This window comes from Heterocephalus glaber, unplaced genomic scaffold, assembly GCF_053883595.1.
Source record: "Heterocephalus glaber isolate CG9 unplaced genomic scaffold, H.glaber_assembly_v1.0 deba00001547, whole genome shotgun sequence".
NCBI classification, from domain to species: Eukaryota; Metazoa; Chordata; class Mammalia; order Rodentia; family Bathyergidae; genus Heterocephalus; species Heterocephalus glaber.
This window is the reverse complement of record NW_028258340.1, coordinates 15,492,756-15,517,389: the sequence shown is the minus strand read 5'-3', so window position 1 is coordinate 15,517,389 and position 24,634 is coordinate 15,492,756. Positions and strand designations below refer to the sequence as shown.

Genomic DNA, 24,634 nt, shown 5'->3' with positions numbered 1-24,634 from the left:
TCACATAAAGCTCAGATAAATATTAAAGAATTATAACAGTGACTAGATCAAATTTTAAAATGCAGACTAGGTTTTAATATTAAGGGAAGACAATATCGATTTCATTAAATGGTAACCAAAAATTTTCTAAAATAAAGGACTGTTATAACTGAATGATATTTGAGAAAATATACTCACTCGCATACCATAATTTTACATGGTTTACCCAAGTGTGGTGGCACACATCTCTAATCCCAGCACCCAGAAGGCTGAGGCAGGACTATCACTGCAAGTTCAAGGACAGCCTGGGCTACATAGTGAATTCAGAGCCAGCCTAAATACACAGAGAGACCCTGTCTCAAAAAAAAAAAAAAAAAAAAAAATCTAAACTGTATGAAAATATGTGACAATAAATATGGAGCACAAATTTAGTAAAATTTTAGAAATGTCTTAATAGATTTAGAGAAAAAAGTCAGCTAGTCCAATCATTATTTCTGAAATAAATATGATCGTTTTTTCTGTATATCTTTAACAGATATTTGCATCTTTAAATTAAAGCTGTATTTGTGTAAATAACATCAATTAAGGTTTCAATACACTTTTGTGAATAACAAAAATGGTAACAATAATTTCATATCAAATTATTGAATTTAATGAAGCATAGTCAAAACCAGAAATGGAACTCTTCATAATTTGATGGCCAAAACATTTAAAGTGTTAGTCAATCAACACAAAATGTACTGAATGTAAAGTGTTTCATTCTACACCCATGATTAAATTAGGTTTCCAACTTATTTGGCCTCAGAAAACCTGAGCTGAAGGTGAATAGTCAGACAGGAAAAGTTGGTGCTTGACCTAGGCCTAATGTGCAATGAAGTAACACTACATATTGGAGGGCTTGTGCTCCATCTAACAAGTTACACTCATTCACTCCCTTTTAGATCTGTGCTTCAAACATACTCCTAAAACTTATACCAACAGTGCTTTTTTTGATATTTCTGGGTAGATTTACTAATATTGGTTCCTACTAGTATTTTAGATCAACTTACAAAGGTCATGTCATTATTGGGAGAAAATAGAACCACTCCTAAAGGAGTCTCAATGAATTCTTCTTCCCCTTTAAAGATTATTTTTTCCAAGTTTAGTGTAGGTAATGCTGAAGTAAGCAAAAAGGACTATTTCTCAACAAAAACCTTCCTATAATTAATATTCTACATGCTTTGAGAACTGTCATTGTAAATGTATGGACACCAAGTCTTAGATAATGACAACATTAAGGAGAATGCACACTTAAAATATTTTCTGATCATCTTGACATACTGGTTTCATTGTATTTCATCATGTATTTGCATGGTAAGAAATGGCCATGTGTCATACAATATTTTAAAACTGTTGAGTATTATTGTTTAACAAATAATACACCTCAGCCTCAATGTCTACAAAAACTGTAACAGAAATAAATCTTAATCTATTGGTCATTATAAACCTCTGAATTATACACACAAGTTTTATTTTACTGACTGCTACCTCAAACACCAATTTATTATCCCATTTCTAGATTCTGTGTTGAATTTTAGGGTAAATTTACCTGTTTCTTTTCCTTTATTTTCCCTTTGTATAAACTGTGTATTTTATATGCTGTCCCAAATAGTTTCAGCAGGGATGATATGAGGAGATAAGCAAATATATTTGTATTTTTTGTATCCATATAAAATAATATGTGCATTTATTTTATAATTTTTATCTTTAAAATTGAGTTTTAGCTGAAAGAAAATAAAGGGGTCATAGCACAAAAAGATCTAAAAAGATCAAAGGCATGTAACTTAAAAGCACGCCTTTAAAGAAATTCAACAGTGAAAAAAAAAAAAAGAAAAGAAAAGAAAAAGAAAGAAAAAGCAAGTAAGCAAGCATGCATTCATTTTGGAATTTATTTCCAAAAATCTTGGTTTGAAATCTTGCATCTACCTCCTACATACCTATATAGCCTTGGAAGACTAAATTAAGAAAGTGAAATTATGTGAAGATTATCCCCTTTCTGAGAAGGCTTGAGACAGTTCTGACTTTCACCAGGTCTCCTCACAGTTTGCTGATGTAACTGATTAGCTAGAAGTTAAATACGATCTTCCACAGGCTGCTAGATACTACTCATTAAAGAAAATCCTTTGGGAAGATACATCTGGCTCATCTTTTCATATATATACCTGCAATTTATGGAATTGCACCCACAGCTGTGCTGGATAATAGATATTAATCATGTATTCTTTCTTGAACTGTCTGAAACAGAAATTTTGAAAGGAAATTCACTAGTTGGGCCTGATTATACCACAGAATTATCACTCATCAGTTATTGATATAAAGTGTTTCAATGCTGGAAGAAGAGCTTTAGGAAGTCTGATCTGCTGGATTGGACTTCCCAGATACTAGCTGGATAACATTCTTCTCTAACTGTGTTAGTTTTGGGGATATAATTAAGACCCAAACCAAAACACTGATATCAATAAACCTTGGTCCATAGAGTGTTATTCCATTTATCTATCTACCCATTTTTGCACCCATCCACCCTTGCACTCATCCACCTAATCATTAACCTATGGAAAGGAAATAGTAATTACAAAAATTACAAACAATAAAATGAAGAAAAAAATCAAGGCATGTGATTGAAAATAAAGGAGAAAATACGATGCACCCAGATGAACATGATGAGACTCAAACTGTGAAAACTTGGGCACATTATGAAAAGTTTCTGAACTTCAGTTTGAATGATTGAGGAAACAATAAAACAATTATTACCATAAAATTACATGATATGTAGATAAAATTCCTAGTACATTGTAAAAAGGTACAAATAAATATAACATATTCCCTGAGATTTAAAAAGTAAATCAGAGATGGGATATAATACATGTAATGAAGTTTAACTGTAGCCTAAGTACCCAGCTTAGAAATTGCTTCATTTTTGCCTTTGTCTTTGGGAAGTAGAAGGCCTACTTAGAAGTCGTTTTTGCAATCATAGAACAGGTCAGTAATCAGTGATAACATGCTGAAGTAGGTAGAAATCATCTCCATTCAGTGCAATGCAGGTAACAATGTATGATATTGGATAGTTGGTATCTCTACATACTTGTTCAAATATTATGAGTTTCTAGATGAAACTCACTATAAAAATACCTGCCAACTGGAAAATATAGTCTGAGCAGTATAAATATGTGTAATATAAAATATGCTGAAATAATTCATGATAGTTCTAGAGCTGTTAAATTTATGCATAAAATTATAAATAATTTTAAATAGTTAAATAGGAAAGTAGATTAGAGTTCACATGGAGGTTACATTACCTAGGTAATTTGAGATACTCAGAAAATATTTATAAATATTTAGCATAAAGAATATAAGAGATCTTATTTAAAACAAAATTCTGCTAGTTTTATAAACTTGTTTTAGGTATTATTCCTAACATTAAAACCACATTTTAAATATGGAAGTGACTTTTTAGTAATTATACTAGAATTAGGCAATTTTTAAGAAAAAGTCCTCACCAAGAGTACTTTTGTCTTTCATTTATGTTTTAATATTTTAAATTTATTTATTATTACATGTTTGTACTACTACACTTGATCTTAGCCAAAAGGCTGAGAAGCAATACATGTTTGTACTACATAATGACTACATTCATCATGGGATGTTAGTACATGTATCTTTTCCTTTAATAATGATTTAAAACAATGTCAACTTCACCACATCAATCAAAAGAAATATATCTCCAAAATGATGCACAATGTCAATCAACTTTGATCCAGACATAACAAAGAATACATAAGAAAATGAAGAGGAATAGGTTGTAGATAAATGGGGAAACCTCAAAATACCCTCCTCTTTCACTGTTCTGTGTTGAAAGTAAATATCTATTTGTATTATAAATGTCAGCAATAATGAATATGGGAACAACGTATGAGCTGACAGTCCTGAGAAATGCAACATCAATCTTATAAAATTGACTCTGACGTGTTTAATAAAATTCTATCATTTATTTTATATAAATACATATTAAGTGAATTCCTAGAGATACATGGTTTTGACTTTGAATTTTATTTCCATAGAATATTGATTTCAATCCTCAAAATATGTATTATGTTCATATCTAAGTGAGAATTAAGAATTCATTTACATATGATGGAAATTTCATTCTGCAAAAAGGACAGACCATTTTCATATACTTTTGCCTATTTTACTAAAATTCTATATCAGAAAATAAGGGAATTGGGGCCAGGGATTTAGCTCAGCGGTTTCACTGCCTGCCTCGCAAGCAGAAGGACCCGAGTTCGATCTCCGGTACCCCCCCCCAAAAAAAAAAAAGAGAAAGAAAAAGAAAATAAGGGAATTAACAGGGAAAATATCTACTTTCAACATAAATTGATTGAAAACCAAAATACTCATCAATAACATGAAACCTATACAAAGCTTGGCAAGTATGTGTATTAATAAGAGGAAAAATGAAATGCTAGATGTGGACTTATAAAGATTAGGAGAATGCATTCAACAGGGTGTCAGTAACAAATTGTAAAATGCAGACAGTCAGGTGTAATATATATTTGAATACACACATATGAATATGAAAGAGGCATCAAAACAATGAAAGGGGTAAGAATTCTTTTCACGTGTATTTTTGGGAATGATCCTAAGGAGTAAAAGAATAAGAGGTATTTATAGAAAGCAATTTAAGTATCCTTAGATGTCTTATTAGTTAAAAAGTTAAGACATTAAAAATAAGGGAAAAACTACTTACAATAAAAATATAGGGTTAATACAACATAACAATAAGCACTGAGAAATTAAAAGCACAAAAAGCAACCCAAAGCAGAATTATAAAAAGAAAAATTATGTCAGACAAGGAAATAAATGAACAAAAAATACTAAAAGGGCTGGGGATTTAGCTCAGCAGCACAGCACCTGCCATTCAAGTGCAAGGTCCTGAGTTCGATCTCTGGTGCCAAAAAAAAAAAAAGCACTAGAAGAAATGATTAAGAAAGATAGGTTCTATGTAATGTCAGAGTTAATTCAGTCTTTAATTCTTATTTTAATTTCTTATTGTCAACCAAAGAGAGTAATCATAAAATTCAAGAGCATAGAACAAAATTAAATGGGACTAGACACCCAAATTAACAGTATTTACTCTTTAATTCCAGAAATCCAGTTAAGTTTCAAGACATAAAACATAGACTAAATATTATTGCAGATTAATTATAAACATTAAGAAATCACAAAGCTTTTATATCAATTATAGAAATGGACATTTTATAAATTTTTAAGTGTATGTGTCTCTGTGATGTGTGCACCAGAAAAGTTGGGTTCAACATACAACAATATTGGGAGAAAACACTGAGTGAATATAGAAAAACGAACAATTGATTCACTAAGCACAAATCGAGAGAAATTGGTCTTAGTTTCTTTTTGATATGGATAGAGACAAACGAATCAAAGGAGATCTACAATTCATGTTCCTATTGTTTTGGAGAGAGATTACTTTGATTTTAATAAAGTATATTAAGAATTTCATGTTGACAACTTTTACAAGGACAGTTGTACACTAAATAATTTTTGTTTTTTCTGTTTTTTGGTACCGGGGATCGAACTTGGGACCTTGCACTTGCGAGGCAGGTGCCGGAACCACTGAGCTAAATCCCTGGCCTATGCTAAATAATTTTTAACCCACTTACTGATTACTCAAAGCAAGAAGTACAAGGGAATGGTCTAAAGCATATGCTCTGGTGCCAAGATTCCCAGGTTTGATTTTAATTCATGTTTAGTTGTGTGATCTACCACAAGTTATTTAATCTCTCTTACCTAAACAGGATTAAGTAAAATGACCCACATCAAGAAGTCCATGTTGAAATATCTTTATTACCTTAATTTTCAATCCTTAAGACACAGTAATAATATACTGTATCCTATTTTTATAAAGAAGGAAAATGAGGCTTAGAATAGATACAAAATATGTCCTAAGCTATTTAGGAAAAACTAGACCATTTTAAGTGTCCTTGCTTGATTTGATAGCCTATTATTCTGCAATAGTTATCAAATTTTAATTTTTATTAATTATCCCAATTTTGGTATGATTAGAGTTATCTGTATACAACTGTCTTTTTATTCCACTAATATACTATAGTTTTCTTAAAATTATTGAAAAGCAATGTATTTTAATCAATGTTAACCAAACATAACTTAAAATTTACATTGGCTTAGATTTTTGAAAATATGACTATATGTTGTACGTCATGTTTAAATGTTTATATTTACCTTTAATAGTGGCAATACAGCTGTTTTTTCTCATTGTTATTTTTTCTTGTTTTCTGAAATAGTATGGATGAATATATACTCCAAGTACTCTTGGCAAAAATAAGGATTTCTGTTTGGCTCCCATTAAAAATTTAAAGCAATGTTTATGAGACATTTAATATACACTTGTGTGTCTGCCTGAAATTTTTTTCTTAGCTCCCACCCTATGCTTTAATAGTTATTATGCTTGCTTGTAATTACAGAGCAGTGCTGAGTTCTGTAAATTCATCTGTCTTCCTCATCCTTCAAATAACCACAGAATTAGCTAAGAGGAAACTCACCTATATCATTTTGCTCTCATCAAAATGTACATGCGGCCAAAGTTAGGCTACAAAATCTGTAAAAAAATAAAATTGGGAATTTCAGTTCTGATAACTCCTCAGGTGTTTTTAGATACTAACACATATGATGTACTCAGATCCCTGAGAATATGTAGGAAAACATCAAGAGTATTTCTCTAAGGGGGAAGCCAGTATGGGTTTTAGAGTCACAGGGACTTCCCTTTGAAAAACATTTTACTCAACTTTGGCATTTGAATCTGCTCAGTGACCTGGGATTGAGTATATTTACTTGTAGAATAGAATTCAGGAAAGATGCTTACTTCAGTAAAATTTTGAAAATACCATATAGAAATAGACAAAGTACCCAGAATTCAAGAGGAAGTATCTCAGCACCAGCTAGTTTCATTTTCTTTTCTGCCTCTAGTCAGTTATAGAAGGGCCAATTTTTTCTCTGACAAGATTTCAAAGTACAAGAAATTTAGAAATTACTGTATATGTAGAAATGGAATAGTTGAGATATTTGGAAAAATGAATTATACTGATAGTACCATTCAAGTAACTTTAGCTTAGGACTATGTGTTAAGAATTATGATAAATACTCTGCATGTATTATCCCATTTATTATTTCAAAAACACTGAGTTAACATGAAAGTTCATTTTTAGGTGTCAACTTGATTGGGCCATGGGGTCCCCAGACATATGGGCAAACATTATTTTGTGTGTGTCTTTGAGAGTGCTTCTGGATGAGATTAGTATTTGAATAGTAGACCAAATACAACAGATTGTTCGTGTGTGTGTGTGTGTGTGTGTGTGTGTGTGTGTGTGTGTTGTGGCAGCTGGTTCATTTAATCTTCCTGCCAGACTCTTTGAATTGGTTGAATTGGTACACTGTATTTTTTATCCTGGCCTTAGTACTTGAACTGAGGCATCAGATCCTCAGAGTCTTAAGCATACCATCTCGAGGACTGGAATTTACACTACTGTCACAGTTGAATCTCCAGTTTCCCAGCTGTAGATCCTGGAATTCTCAGCCACCATAATCATGTAAGCCAATTCCTTATAATAAATCTCTCTCCACTCTCACTCTAAGGCAAGCTTGCTCCCTCCCTCTTTATCTCTACCCTTCACCCATCCCTGTATATATTCCATTGATTCCATTTCTTGAGAGAATCTTAATGGTCAACCACTTTTGAAATTTAATTTTAGATACTATAGTCTTAGAGATTATAGATTGCATTATATAATCAAAAGTTTATGTAACACACAATAACCATATATGTCACTCTATATACTTATTTTAATAAAAATACATTTATTTCCAGATTTATTTTGATAATTGTTTCACAGGAGTATGGAGGGTGTGAAGTTCCATGATATGCTATCTGAAAGAAAGCTACCGGGAAAGCAAATGGATTGTCTAGTTCACTTCAAGCCTGGGGGCCTGACATCAAGGGGAAAGAGACTGCTGGCTTAATTTCTATAGTCCAAAGGAAGAAGAATCAGGAGTTCCAATGTACAAGACCAGAAGATTTATGTTATAGCTCAAGGAGAGAGAGAGAGGAAATAGGTCTCCCTTTTCCCTTGTGGTCTTTTTGGACCCTCAATGGATTGGATGATGCCTTACCACACTGATAATGGGAGAATTCTTTACTTAGCCCACTGATTCATAATGGTAATCTCTTCCAGACTCAACACTCCCAGACACATTCTTGTAGAGAATATACTGTATGTCTTCCCATTGAGAACCTATTTCATTATCCATTAAGGATACATGTTATGTAAGACAGAAAATGGTAATCACATTCATTTCTTATTTTGCTTAAGTGTTTTCCAAAACATTGTCCTAGGTAACATAAATACATACAACATATTACCTCTCAGAAAATGCAATATAATATGTGCCAAATGATGACATATATAATAAGTAAAGCAAGAGACATGGGAGTGCCAGGACATGGTCATCACAAATTTTTTTCTTGGAGGGAGGGTTCCTTAAAGTGATCACAGGAAATCTGACTTTTTACAGAAGATGGGATTAAAGGTCAAAGGTGAGGAAAATGGATGAGGTCATTTTAATGCCTCTTAAAGATCAAGTTATTGGCAGCTAAACACTGTCTATAAAATGGTGTTTGTATCCAATTCTAGTTATGGTCTAAAAAGAGGAGTTGAGAAATATTCTTGAAGACAAGTTTGGTGGCTCCTAAAAACTATTTTATCATATTCTTTGTAAATCAATAAGCTAAATACATAATAAGTGACAGAGTGGAAGAACTCAGATACATTTTTAAATTTCCTGGGAAATAATTGCAATTATCATGCAAATGTGATTACTTCCATAAAACCCTATATACCATTCATATTTGATACAAAAGTCCTTCTACAATGAGCTCGTTAATGAGGAAGGAATGGTCCAGGGAGTGATGTGTTCAAAGGGAATATTTATAGTAGAAAATAAATAACTTCAGAAGCAAAGGCTTTTGGGAAGAGAATTCAATATTCCAAGCAATACTTGGCCTGAGAGATTCATTTCCTAACTCCAATTATATTGTTAGTGTTTCACAAAAATGTAGTCTGAATAACATGTATGATATCTACAGGGGTGTTACTTAAACATACAGATTTCTAGACCTACTTACTGGATTTTCTAAGGTGGGTCTCACGAATTTTTAGTTTAACCAGTAATTGTGATTTTTATATATTCTAAAATTGGAGAGTCATTGACTTAGGAAAAGAGTTCCATCACTACAAGAACAGAGAACAGTCAATATACTCTAGCTATTTCAGAATGTATACTAGATGATTCTGCATTAAATTTTAAAGTAATGATTATGAAAAACCTAATTTTTGTGTTAAATAACTGCTTGTAACAGAAAATGGAAACAAAAATGTCCATAACATTAGAAATACTATACTATCTTCAGGCAAAATTCCAAACTTTTTGCAATTGCTTAGAAAGATCTGTTTTAGAAATACTGCTGAGAAAATATGAGATCTAGACTCAAGTTTCATATCTGCAGACACCAGGAATTTAAAAGCTTTGATTGATAGGCCACTCAGAAAGAACCCCCCCCATCCCTTACACATCTTTCATTTTTAGTAAGAATTAAAATTTAATCAGGTATCACTGACCTGTTTTTTGAGAATTTGCCTCTCATTTCAGGAGTAAAACTTTATTGTTCAAACTTTTTATTTAATCTGCTCCAGTAAAGGTTATTACTTTTGTGAGTTATCAGTTCAGGCAAAAGCATGTGATGTTACTATGACAAAACACAAAAGAAGATATGGAGGAGCCTCTGAAAATAGTCTCCCTTGCATTCTAGCCTCTATACAATGTTTTATATGTGGTAACCCATTTGGTAAACATGAGAAATAAGTCCAGAGAAAAAAATCAATCACACACCACATAAAGATGTTTGCCAATGAGGATCTTTCATAAAATGGTGGTCCCATTTTGTGAAAGATTTATAATGTTGACAGCGCAACAAAATTAATGACACATTTTTCAGAATGTATAATGGCTACACTATAATACGATATAAGGATTGGAAAGGGGGAGAAGCGAGAGAGTGAAAAAAAGGAAGGTGAAGGAAAGATAGAGGAAGAAAGATTAAAAGAACCTCTACCCTTCATGGTATCTCTGAACCTATAGGTTATACTAACATATGATTTTGTAGGTGCTTTGAGGGACACAGACCTTAAAGAAGCTGGATAGTATTGAATCCTACTTTTATTAAGAGGATGGATTTTGGTAAAAAAAAAAAAAAAAAAAAAAGGTTAAGAATACGATCTGTGTTATGGCTCATGTCTAGATGCACCCTTCCCCCAAAGCCTCATGTCCTCATTGGTAGGGCTTTTCAGAGTGGCTGGATCATGGGTATATGATACAAAATCATGGGTATGTATTTTAATTACTTTTCGTCTTGCTGAGACAAATATCCAATACCCATAATTTGAGGAGGAAAGATTTATTGCATCTCACTGTTTGTAAAAACCATAGTTCATAGTCAGCTGGCTCCAAGGTAGGCTGGCATGGGAGTGGGGCTTCACAGAAGAAAAACTGTCCATGGCATGGCAGCCAGAAGGCAGCAAGCAGTAAGCAGCCAACCTGCCCTCTCTTTCCCTTTATGTTCCACCCACCCAGGCTGTAAGCTTACTGATTGGTACCATCCACACCCAGGGTGGGCTTTCCATTATCCACCGCCTTAATACCAGTATCATACCCTTAATCCATATTCACATACCCTAATCGAGCCACTCTTGAAACTTCCCCTCTACTACAGCATGAGGCTTTGGGAGGATAGGTAGATACAAGCTTTAATAGTATGCAAATGTGGATTAGTCCACTGACAGGTTTAGCACAATTCTGAGTGTGGCTGATGGATTTAATGAAGAGGAAGAATGCACCCTGAGTGTGGGTAACACCAACCAATGGGCTTGTACCCTGGATACAATGAAAAGGGTAAGAAAAAGGAAGTTGTGCTACTTCCTGCCTGCCATGCCACAAACTGTTTCTCCTCTGCCATGCTGCCCTGCCCTGAAGCAAGCCAACTAGGGACCGAAACCTTTACAAATAGCCAAAATAAACCTTTCTTTAACTTGTGGGCATCAAGTATTTTGTCCTAGCAACAAAAAAGTAACTAAGACAGATTTTGGTACCAGAGAAGTGGACTCTCTGCTGTGAAGATATCTGACCATGTGGTTTAGAAGCCTCTGGAACTGGCTTGTGGGAGGATATTGGAATGGTTTGGAAATGCTGGCTGGAGAAGCAGCTGTAAAATGTTCCTAGCTCAGCTTGATGCAAGATTCAGCTCAGAGCTAAGATGATCAGAATGCTGATAGAAATAAATACACCTGCTAAAAACCAGGCTCAGGAGGTTTCAGGTAGGAACAAGGACTGCACTAGCAGTTGGACTCTGGGGCATGTGTGTTATATTTTGGAAGAAAAATTGTCTGCATTTTTCTCATGTCCAGAGACATGGTGGGGTCTATGATTAAGAGCAGTGGACTAATTAATCTGTCAGAAAAAATTTCAAGGCAGTCTAATATTGAGGCAGTGCCATAGCTACTATTGAGGTTTGTGAATCAAGAGCAAACAGCCCAGGAAAATGATTTGAAAAGTTTTCAGTTGGCCAGAACATGAGCTCCAGTAAAGTTAAGGCCTGCAAAGATGGAGCAGAGGAAAACTTGGTTGCTGCAAAGATTAGCAATAAAAAGCCAAGAATTTTGGAACAGGACAATAGAAAAGATGACCTGAAACCATCACAAGAACCAGCAGGACATCACCCTTTACAGCCTCTAAATTGCAAAGGTAAAAGACTGCTTTGAGAAGAGAGTCCCAGGGTACCACATTCCAGAATGAGTGTGGCCTGTGGTAATTTGTTCCTTTGATTGGTGTGCTGAGAGTTACGAACCCAAGCATTCAAGCCCTAAAGAGAAGAGAGAAAGAGCCTGGCTACTGCACCAGCTAATGACAGACCTTGGTGTCATCCAGGCGGTGCTGGTTTTAGGTGAATGCAGAATGGAAGAGTTGTGGTGGCAAAAAGGCTTCCACCCAGATTTCAGGAGAAAGCATGGGAGACCAGGCAGTGTGCCTTTAAAAGGACAGTGTACAAAGCTGTGAACATGAAGCTGAAAGTGCCAGAAGTTTAGAGAACCCAGAAATGTGGATCATCTGAGGAAAACTGAAAGGAGTGAGCAAAGCTGGCCACAGACACCGACCATGAGAGCTATAACCATCAGAAGTGCCATAGAAGCAAAGCCCCGCAAGCCCTCTGGAGTTCATATCTTGCCTCAGATTGCTCCAGGTGCTGGACATAGAAGTGCAGGATTTAAAGTTTGCCCTACTGGATTTTGGTCATGCTTTCATCCCATTTCTATCCCCTATTTATACCTTTTGGAATGAGAATGCTTATCTTGCACCACTGTATGTTGAACATGTTTATCTTTTCATTTTTATAGGGGCTCGCAGCTAAGAGTTTGCCTTATTAAAGATGATTTTGGACTGAATTTTAATCAATGCTGCAACTGCTAGGGTTTTGGCAACTCTTGGAGATAGACTAGATGAATTTTGCATAAGAGGATGTGCATGAGTCTGGGGGACAAGGGTGGAATGTTATTGCTTATAATTTGATGTCCCTCCAAAGACTCATAGGCAGGGCTTTTGGCAGTGACTGGATCATGATTGTGTGGGATTAGATCATTCCATGGATTGGTTTAGCATCATTTTTCGTGTGGATGGATTTACTGGTGAGGCAAGACCCACCTTTATGTGTGGGTGGCACCAAGCAATAGTCTTGTAGCATAGATAGAATAAAAAGGGAAAGAATAAAGAAGTTGGGTTGGCTCCTGCCTGCCGTGTCATGGACTGTTTCTCCTCTGCCATGCTACCTTGCCCTGCAGCAGCTGACAAAAAGCTCTACAATCTTTGTTCCAAAATAAACCTCTCCTCCCTTAACTTGTGGGTGTCAGGTATTTTGTCCCAGCACCAAAAAGGTAACTAAAACAGTCTGTTTTCTTTTTATATATGCTAATTACTTGGCCTCTTTGCAAATAGACTACTTATATTTTCTAGAACAAAGTTCTGATATCTACTGCACATTTAGCAGAGGAATCTCATCTGAGGATTATTTACAGTAAATGAATACATAACCTAAGGAATTCTCAAGCTAGGGTCTACAAATTTTTCACAGCACAAATTGTTCCTAAAGAGTGTGACTTTTAATCATAATATGTCAAATTAATTGGACTAACACCTATCTGATTAGGAAAGCACAATTTAGGATATTCTAGATGGATCTTGGAAGCTTGATCTTGAGTTATGTGTGTGTGCATATGTATATGTATGTGTGTGTATGTGTGTGTGTGTGTATACTCAAAATTAATTAGTCTTCCCTAGCCCCCTTTTTCTCTGGTGCTTTGCTATTTCCCTGCATCCTGCCTGCTATAAACTAAGCATTTTTGCTTCACCACATCCTTCCCTCACAATGTTTCTGACTTGAAGTCAGCTGAATATGGGCTGAATCTTGTGAAACCATCAGAAAATTAAACTTCTCCTACTTTAACTTATGGTTACTTGGTATTGTGTCTCAGTAATAGACAAGCTAATAGAGAACATTAGTAGCAAAGAGGGATCATTGCTATGACTTTCCCTGACCATGCATGTGGTCCAGAAGCCTTTGAAATTAATTTTCTGGAAAACTTCATTCAGGCTGTGGTATATATATCGTTAGCTGCTTTTAGCCAGATCTATTGTGTGAATATTAATCCTGAATGTCAGCAGCATTGGATGAAGAAACTTCTAGCAGATTACTATAGCATGTTCCCAAGCATGTCTGCATGGGTCATGGTGGTATTAGGTTGGGTACTATATATAGGTCCTTGCCCATTCCTCTCTGGCAATTGTCCCCTTCTCTGCTTCCCAGCTGCCATGAACTGAGCTGTCCTGTCACACTTTTCTATCAGGTTTCTGTTTAGGAACCTGCTGATCATAGACTGAGTGTCCTTAAAACATGAGCTAAACAAAACCTTTCTTCTTTTAAGGTGTGGGTATTGTATCTCAATGACAGGACAGTTGACTAATACATATCATGAGAAAGACAAAGTAGAGAAGAAAAATTTGAAAAATTTCAGATTTGACTCAAAAGGAACTGCAGGTAAATTTGGAGATAAAGTGTGGTTACTGAAGAGATTAGTGCCGTTAGAAATAAAGTACTTTGACAAGGTACAGGAGAAAAGATGCCTTGAAGGCATATCAAACCATCAAGACCCCACATGTCACAGGCACAACATTGCAAAAGTGTCTACCTTTCATTTGAGAAGGGCTTCCTAGGGAACTGGTTCCACAGAACTCATTTCATTGTGCTCATCCCTCTAAGCAGCGAGATACTGCTGAAGGCATGGTTCAAGAGGGCTTCACTATTGCTTCTTCTGGCCATAGATTTTGGCTTCACCCATGTAATGTAGGATGCAAGAGTTGTGGGGTCAAGCAGACTTCCACCCATAACTCAAAGAAAGGCCTGGGAGGCCAAAAAATGAAGCCCTGAGAGGGCAATGTGTGAAGCTGTGGGAATGAAACCAAAGATGCAGTGGAGACCCTAGGAATTTGCAGATGTGAGGAATGTGGAATGTCACTGGAAAAACATCTGTGTGCCATGACAGGAGCCAGCCCAAATCAGAGTCCATATAAGATGCAACTAGCAAAGCCATGAGGTAGGGGCTATGCAAGGACTTTGGAACTCATATCTCATTACCATGTGTCCCAGATGCCAGGCATAGAATTACAGGACTTAATGTTCACATTGTTGTGTTTCAATCTTGCTTTGGTCCTAACCTATCCCTTATTCTTCCCTTTTGGAATGAGAATGTTCACCCTGTGTCATAGTAATTTACGATTGTACAACTTTTAAAAAAATTTACAGAGATTTACAGCTAAGTGTTTGCCTCAAGTCTCAAAAGAGACTTGGGCTTTTTATCAGTTCTAGGACTACTGAATTTGGGGGAAGTGATTATTGATTCAGTTGTACATGAGATAATTGTATGATTTTTTAGGGAGAATTATTAACTTATGGTGTTTATTTGAAAGTGGTATGGTTTAAAAAGATGTGTTTGGTTGTCAAGTTGGTAAGGGCTGGATTTTGCCCATTAATTTTGAAATGTCAACTTGATTGGATTAAGAAATAGGTAACAGATTAGTAACTTCTGAATATGTCTAGCTGGGTCATGGAGGCATGTGCTTGGGTATTGTATCTGATTCTTGGCCCCTTCCTCTTTGGTGCTGTTCCCCTGCTTTGTTTCCTGGCCACCATGAACTGAACAGCTTTGCTGTACCACAACCTTCCACCATAATGTTCTTTCCCTGGAGCCAGCTGATCAACTGAAACCTCTGAAACTTGAAACCAAATACAGTCCAACCTTGGATTTCAAGTAACTTGCCCTGCAAATGTTTCTTAAAATGAGCAAACATTTCTAAGAAATTATAACTTGATGAAAGAGTGATGTCTTACAATATGAGTAGTACATTGTGCTGAACATCACATGATTACAACTGGTCTTTCACTACTTTGATATTCAAGTGGAATACAAGTGGAACAAATTACTCTTGCAAATCAAGGTTTTATTATAAATCATGTTCTCCTTCATTTTGTGAGTATTCAGTATTTGGTACTAGCAACAGAAAAACTGACAAATATATAAGGTAACATATGAAATCTTCTAGAGGAATAGAGAGGGAGGGGAGAGGAATGGGACACAAAAATAATTAAGATGTGCTATGGATATGTACCAATTTTCCATGATGAATGTAATCATTATGTACTGAAAATATGTGCTCATAAAAATTAAAACCCACTGGAGCACTGAAAACCTATTGGAAACCTTTTTTATTACTGTACATGTCTAATGCAGGAACAAGAGACAAGGAGCCACAAAGAATACCCCAGATTTCTACATGACTTATTGTTGTTCTCCTTTTTGTCTTCATCTATGATATTAGTAGTGCTGATACTGGCCAAGACACTTAATTCAGGTGATTCTGATTTGACAATCCTATCTTTCATGTTGGTTCAACCTGTTAGGTAAAGTAATAAATCTATATGCTGTTCAAGCCATTTTAATTTGAATCTTTGGCATAAAAACTGGGGTACTTCTAGTAGAATGTAATAAAATTATAATAACTAATGAAAATTATTCATTAATGAGACACTTAAGCTAAAAAAGAAAATAAAAGCATTGCAGAAAAACCTGGAAGAAAAACTGCTCTAAGAATTTTATCAAAAGTTAGCAAGAAGAGGTTGTCAGTTAACAAAATAAAGGGGCCAAGGATTTAGTCAGTGATCCGCGCCTGCCTTTCAAGCGCAAGGTCCTGAGTTTGATCCCCAGTACAAAAAAAAAAAAGTTATACTCTTTAAAAGACTTACTATTACATGTATACACTTTGGGTTTTCTGCTATCCATCAAGCATGTGATTTATTTTTTCAAAGTAGCATAGATATTTCCCTATTGCATTGGTCAGGCGTGATTTGGTGGTATCTAGAAATTTAACAAATAGCAAATCAGATACTCTTCTTTGATATTTTAAATGGGCGAAGCTGCTAAGACCTCAACCATACTTTTTCTATTGCTGAACATGTAATATGTCAACCCAGAAACCAACAGTAGAATATTTTTCTATTGCTGGACTTAGCAGAAAAAAATTGATATAATGGGGAAAAAGAAGCAGGTATACAATAACAAAAAGAAATGTGAGATGGACAGATTGATCAAATGGCTTTGAGTTAGATTTATCTCATATATTTTCACAATTCTGCTATAGAATATATATTCTAATGTGTATATAATTTATCTATTAATATATTTATACACACACACATATATATGTGTGTATATATATATATATACACACATATATATAATGCACAACAAAAAGATATGAGATAGGTTACAGTTAATCTAGCATGGTCAGGATGGTTTAGTTGTCCTCAACCAACAATTATTTTCTCTATTAAGCCTCAGTTTTAAAAAAAAATTCAGGCATTACATTGGAGTTCTGGAGTTCATTTAGATAAGACCCAAATGAGTTTACCTGAGCAATTTCTCCTTACTATCAAGGACAATTCCTGTTTGTATGACCTACCCATGAATGGTGATTCTGACTCAGCATTCAAATGTATATAAGGTGACATATTTTATATTATGCATGCATTTTTGGACATATTTGCAAAAATATGGAGAAACAAAATTATTCCATATGAGAATGTTTTCAACATTTGTGTGCATTTGAGAGAGAAAGGTTTAAGTAGATCTTTAAGTGGGAAAAATAATGCTAGAAGCTGCAAATAAAGACAGGAGAAATATCAAGATGATAGAGTACTTGCTACTAGGATCAAATATTGTGGTTTTGCAAATTCAATTTATTGCATTAAAATAGACTTTAGCTTTACTCAACATCAGGGAAATAATGCAATGTCCTTTCTCAGCCCTTCATTTATCTTGTTGGTAGAGAAAATTACTTATGAGACTCTTAGTTCTAGTTTGCATAAATGCCAAACTTTAGGGAAATATATTGGCATCCCAGGTACCAGCCTATCTACAAGTTAATGCTAGATTCTTCAAGTAAGGATGTAAGAAGAATGCAAAAGTTGGACAAGCATTTTAGTAGTGGTATAAAACAAAAGGAAAGGCGCAAAGTGTTTACAAACAAAATAGAAAACCTAATAGAATGAACAAAAATGGAGAAATTAAGTAGTGCATATGGAGGCAAATGCTTTTTATCTTGATTTTGTATGTTTTGCAATGTTAATTGTAACTGAATGGATCCTATATTTTCATTTATATAATATGAAATGATCCACTTTTCATTTTAGAAGAATAAACACTGAATATTCATTATAAGATATTAATGATATATTTACAATCTCCTTAATATCGTCCTAATATTTCTCTTTTTTCTGCTTTATCTATCAATATTAGTAAACAATGATGGATGTTTAGAATATTAACCCATGAGGGTGACATTAATGACCATTCATGTACGATTTAACACATTCGTGATGGAGCCGTACTTCGTATGTCTTGCTGCTAGGTGGCTTGAACCACTGATGGTACATTCCATGACTTTCCAATTAGGCAGCTTATTAATAAAAACACCCACAAAAGTGATTAGATCCCTTTGTAATACCTGTGGTACAAGCTGCTGGATGGGACAGTCATGCATGTAGCACTGGTGGCTCAGGCCGGCAGGTATGTGTTAACTGTACATCTTGTAGTTTTACAAAATGTATGACAGTTACATGCAGTACTTGAGAGTATTGAAGGTAATTTTAAGCAACATGATATTTGGATAAATATGCAGAAAAAATCCCAAAGGAACAATTAAGGTAAGCATTGAAGGAGCTCCCCATATTTAAGGCTCATCATAATCCAAGACCAACATACAAGAAGGTGAAGAGTTACTCTTTAAGGAGGCTATCTGGACATGTAAATACTATGCCCTCATTTTGTTCTGTCCTATTTTAAATTCTATTTCAATCTTTTCCTGTTTGTGGGATATGAGGTATGGAAAACTAAGATTAGAATTCTCTTTAATCTCACTCTACATGTTATTAACTTGTATTGCAATTAAAAATATTCCTAAATCTACAGCAGACATCACAGCCTAGAGTTAATTGTAGCATAAGGAATGAAAGAAGAGCCTGTGTCCACACATAGGGGAGAAAGTAAGACTGGTTGAAAGAAACAATGACAAGAACAAAAAAGCATGATCAACAGAGAAGCTTGGAGCCAGAAACTGCAAAAATGTGACATGAAAATGATGGATTTGTTAGTACCTTGGGTATATCTCAAAATTACTAAGAGTAGCAATGTAATAAAAGATAGGAGGATTCTTGAAATCACACGGTCATGGGCCCATTCTTTTAATTTGGATATTAAATGAAGACCAACCTCCAGGGCTGGAAAACATGAGGATACTACAGGAAAAATGAATGAAGAAATGTAGATTGGAGGGCTAGTACAATATTTCTATCTGTTGGTGAATTTATATATCATAAAGACCAGATTCAAGACATGAATAACATTGTGCAATCACATCAAATTTAAATGCACACTCATAATTTAGATTTCTCTCTACTACTGCCTTTTAGTGAATAAAACAAATGCAGTAATAAGTAGAGTTGAAAGAATATTTAGAAACACACCTCAATCAGTGAATACCATTGAGCAAAATGCGTGTATTTTTCCATAACATACTCGATTGTTCAAAAGAAACACAAAATAAATGAATATTTGGGTATTACATACGACTGACTCAAATGTTGGAAATATTATATATCTAGTTTTGATTTAAACATTTCTGATTGAACAATATGTTTAGCTTTCCCTAAAACCACATAGACTAAAAGGAAAATATAGAAAATATTCACAAGGCCATCCAGACAGACTATGAAAAGATAAAATAGTAAATTGTCAATAAAATTTTTGGAGCCAAAAATAAATTTGACTTCAACAGAGCTCTGAATGGACGATGGAAAAATTATAAAGAATTCTTGGGGGCAAGGAAATAGCATGAAGAGAATTCAGCAAGATTCAAGCTGATTTATACCACAGATCTTCAATGGCTACCAGGAAATTGAGGAAATATGTATTTCTGAAAACTTATACATGAATGGGTGGAGTTAAAAACAATGTTCAACTTCAGATTCATCTTCCAGCTTCACATAACCACCCTATACTTAGTTTAATGAAAGACCAATTAATTTCTAGAAATATTGACCCAGGGATGATCTAGATGAAAGAAACTGAGCACAGTTGAGGGGAAGGTAGAGGTACTATATTGAAAAGGAGAGAATGAAATAAATCATAAATAATACTGAATGGTACAATCTTCAATCTTCTTTCTTGCTTCACTCCCATAACTTGGGTAGCCAGCCTTACATGAATAACAGCAATTCTCCAGGAGGAATCTAAAGGATTTATCTTAGGCTAGACAGACTCACAACAGAAAAAGCCTCAACATGTAGACATTTGAGAACTTTCTAGGGTAAGAGGACTCTGCCAAGTCACTTTACAGTAAGTAAGGCAGATCTGTTTACAAGATCTCTCCATAACAGCAACAACAACTAATATGTATATATTTTTTATTTATTTATGGGCCTATACCTTAAGCTTAAGTTGACAGCCAAAGTAAAACAAGTATTTGAGGAGAACATCAACTTTTTTTTTTTTTGCAGGAGAACATCAACTTTAAAAAATGATCAACTATAAAAATAGTTATAATAAAAATACAATGTAAACAATGAGGAACACATTAAAATTATTTGCAATGGATCTTTACTTCCTATTTCACATTATTTATTATACATTTTGATCCTCATTTACACTTTCAGTTTTTCATACAAGAGAAACTATTCGGTATTTACACATGTGTGTCCTATTCATTTCACTTAAGAGTATGGCCTCAGTGTGCATCTATTTACCTGAAGAGGAAAGGAAAAAAATATGAGAATAGGAAAAAACAGAAACAATGTCTTTGTAAATAGGGAGGAGTGGAGAGGTTGAAGGGAGGGCAGGGGAATGGGGAAAAATTAAGAACATATATCATGTAAAATTCCCCGTAATGAATGTCATTATATTGTCTACCTAAAACGTACTGATAAACAATTAAAAAAAACTCTGCAATGAATACAAAGAGATAAAAAGATATTGCATATCAGAATAAAAACATTACAGTATAAAATGAAAATGTCGAGAATGCTAAAAAATCTTGAATTTTAGTTGTATGGTAGTAAAAATAAGAAAAACAAAATCAATAAAATTCTTTTTGGTTTATTCATTTGTTTTGAGACAGGATCTCACTTTGTAGTTCAGGCTGGCCCTGGACTCACTATGTAATCCAGGATGTGCTTGAACTCACTGTGATCCTCCTGCCTCAGTCTCCCAAGTACTGGGATTACAGGCATGTGCCATCACACCTGGCAAAAATGTCGAAAGTAAATATGAAAAAATTATTCTGGATATAGTTTTTAAAATGAGAAATAGCAAAAGATAAGAAAACTAGTATATGTGCAGGTATAAAATATCTAAATACTGGAATTTGCAGAATGAAATGAGAAAATATAGCACAGAGAATTTACTAAAAATTATTTTTGTAAGTTGCTACAAATTTAGCCAAAGCATAAATTTGTACATTGAAATGGACCCATAGTGAGTGGAAGGAGACACACCCAGGCACAAAATCATGGCATTTCAGGACAATTGCAATAAAAGTTATAACTATATAGAGTATTTTAAATTTACTTTTGAAATTTGTATCACAATCTGAATTATGTGCTTCTTCACAAAATAAAATAGACATCAACGGTTTAGTTTTGTTTTGTTTTTTTCTGGAACCTAGGATCGAACTCAAGACCTTGCCCTTGCAAGGCAGGCACAGCACCACTGAGCTAAATCCCTAGCCTGGGCATCAACATTTTAAAAAATGCTCTTCTTCCAATACTACTTATGAGAAATATAATTCAGAATTTTGTAGTTAATTCTCCCTAAAACAGAAAAATTCTTAATTGCCTATGACCAAAGTAGTATTGTTACCTTAGTCTTTTTTTCCATTTCTTATTCTAGGACAAAGCTAATAGCAAATATTTATAAATTGTTTGAACTATTTCCTTTAGTAGAGAAATTTGGCCTACTTAACTGTTTTGCATTTTTGCTTGACTACTTTTGATACAGAGATATGTACATATTCTTTTAGTAAGTAAATGAGATTCCCATATTTCAATGACTATGATTTTATATATTGAATTTTGCTTTCACCAGGTTGAGAAAACCTTATTTTTGTTTCTCCTCAAGAGGTTCAAAACAGTTGGATTTTTCCAATACAGGTGTATGTTTGCTATGGATGACACTAAAATTACTTCACAATTTGCTCATAGAACTTTACTCTGTAGACCAAAATCTGTTTAGACGTAGATCAAGGTATAATGAAAACAATAGTCTTAATTGAATTGATTGAATACTTAAGCTGTTATTCTGTGATAAAGGCAATTCAAGAAATTTTCCCATAGTGGAACACTGTTTTCTCAGCTGTAGAAAGCTCTGAACTTAAGTAAAGCAAAAAGCTTAAAAAATATTATAACAAGTCTTTTTATTACTATTTAGCTGTATAGAAATACAAGTGGCAAGCTTCTGGGTAAGTGAAAGATCAGGATTTATTAAAATAAACTTGAAATCTAAGTGTTCAGCTACAACAAATATGTTTTCTGAACTTCAAACCTAGACATATCTTCTGACAATAGGAGTGCACATTTAAAATTGAATTTAATCCCAGAACATTTGGGAAGCATAATTACCCTATCTGTAGCTAGAAAGCAGGCTCATACAAATAACATGGTGTTTATAATGAAGATTTCAGCAAGTCTAGAAAGTGTAAAGGGACCTGAAAAAAAGGCACAGAACTCCTAGGTTCAAGTAGTTTCCTTATCATAAGCTCCAGACGTCTTCATTCTTAGTCTTGGGACTTGCTCATCTTTTTGTGCTATCACATCAGGATGAAGACAGGGAACAAGTTTATAGAGAAAGAGGTGCCAGTGTAATGACTCTGCAACCTGATAGTGGAGGGACAGCAAGTCATATTCACAGTGCAAAAGGACACGCGGTTTCTAAAATAGGAATTCTAATCCCACTGGGCTTCTTTGTGTGTGAATTTAACCTTTAGAATTAAAATTTTTGAACCCCTGGAAATGAACTAATGCTTTGCGTAAACTCCAGAAAACAGATGGGAGTGTGTACCAAGCAGCACATTTAATTATAAAGATCATTTCTGTACCTGCAAAAACTACTGTGCTGCCTTAAAGGATAAATTCAAGTTTACGAAATCAAATGATACTACTCCAAGGCACTGAACTCAGAGGAAACCACTTCTGTAATTTCCAAGTATTCAATTATAGAAATGAGAAATACATACATAGTTGATTTGACATAAAGAATATTTGTAATCTTTCACCCTGATTATTCATGGTGACTCCAAAAATACTTTAAAATGTTTCATCGCCAGGTTAATTACATATTCTTTGTAGTGTATTAATAATGATTAGCAGTAGAAAAGCAGGTAGCTATTTCAAGAAAATATCTTGAGTTTCATAATTTTCATTCATTTTTGTATTTATAAGGTAAATTTCTGATAGGTGAAAAATGCTTTTGTTTCATAATTTTCAAGTGTATGCTGAATGCACTTTATTTCATAAGGAGAAGTACATTCATATTCAGACAAAGTTGGCATTCATTTACATGTACCTTAAAATTTCCAATTTTTTTTAAACAACCAGACATGCTAATCGTGATAACTGTAATTACACTGAGAATGTTACTGGAGATATACTAGCAGCACTAGAAGGCATAAAATTCTAAGAGAACAGGGTGAAACTTGAGAGCTTTATTTTACTTACAGAAGGATAAGATTGAAAATATTGAATTCATGACTAAAACTGGGCCTTTGTTGATTACTAAGTAGTGCAGGTCCTCTCCAAACACAAAAAACACTAGACCCTATGCTATGGAGAAAGTTGTAAGAAAGTGAAAATGTTACAAATAGCTAAGTTAGTTAGAAATTATTATAAGGCATTTAGACAAAGCTGGGCCCTCATCATAGAAAAACAACTGATTCACATTTACTGGTTAGCAATGTAAAAAGAAAAGAGGTACTACTTCCCCTAGAGATGAATAGCAGTGATTGATATTCTAAATAGACATCAATCTCCCTAGCCCATTTCCTTTCCAGAAATTCCTAGTACATGACTTGTTTTCCCATTTGATTCCCATTTAATCAATATTACCTGGGTGAGGGTATCTTATTGATTACTGTTTTGCCCCACCTCATGCAAACCTTGTAGTTTTTCATTGGGTCTTACTGTTTTGTCCCACTTTGTACCCACTTCACCTAGTGGCTTTGCCATATAAAACACCTTTGAAAAGGGGTGGGCGAGCAACCCACTTTCTTGTCCCCCTTCTGTCTCTCTTAGAAGCTATCTTTCTCTCAATAAATTTTTCCTGAAACAGAAACAAAGTTTTTGCAAATAGGGAGGGGTGGAGTGGTTGATAGGAGAGCAAGGGAATGAGGAAAAAAATAAGAACCAACACACATCATGTAAAGGTACAAATTCCCAATGATGAATGTTGCATATTGCTTACCTAAAATGTACCAATAAACTTAATGAATTAAAAACATAAATAAATAAAATTTTCCTGCTCTTAACCTCCACTGTTCTTAGAATTCATTCTTTGATTTTAGAGAAGACAAACTCACTTTTTGGATATCTAGCAGGTTTGGGAGTTACATCTATTCCCCCTCTATCAGAAGGACACCAAAATTCCAGAGAGTAGGAGATATGACATCATAATAAACCTTAATGGTACCCTGTGATTAATTATGCTGTCTTTCTCTAAACAATATAGTCTTGATACTGACATGTAAGAGAATCAAGAGATGACATGATTTTGCAGCTACACATCTGCTGGTTTTTTGCTCAAATTTGACAAAAATGTATTTGAATATA

At 34.4% G+C, this 24,634-nt stretch overlaps 1 protein-coding gene and 1 pseudogene across 7 annotated transcripts in view; both read right to left on the bottom strand.

Annotated features, from left to right (window-relative positions):
- Dmd (dystrophin) overlaps nucleotides 1-24,634 on the bottom strand; it is a 2,486,572-nt gene that overhangs the window by 2,447,658 nt on the left and 14,280 nt on the right. The window lies entirely within an intron of this gene.
- On the bottom strand, nucleotides 3,546-3,620 carry LOC147824354 (U2 spliceosomal RNA; annotated as a pseudogene).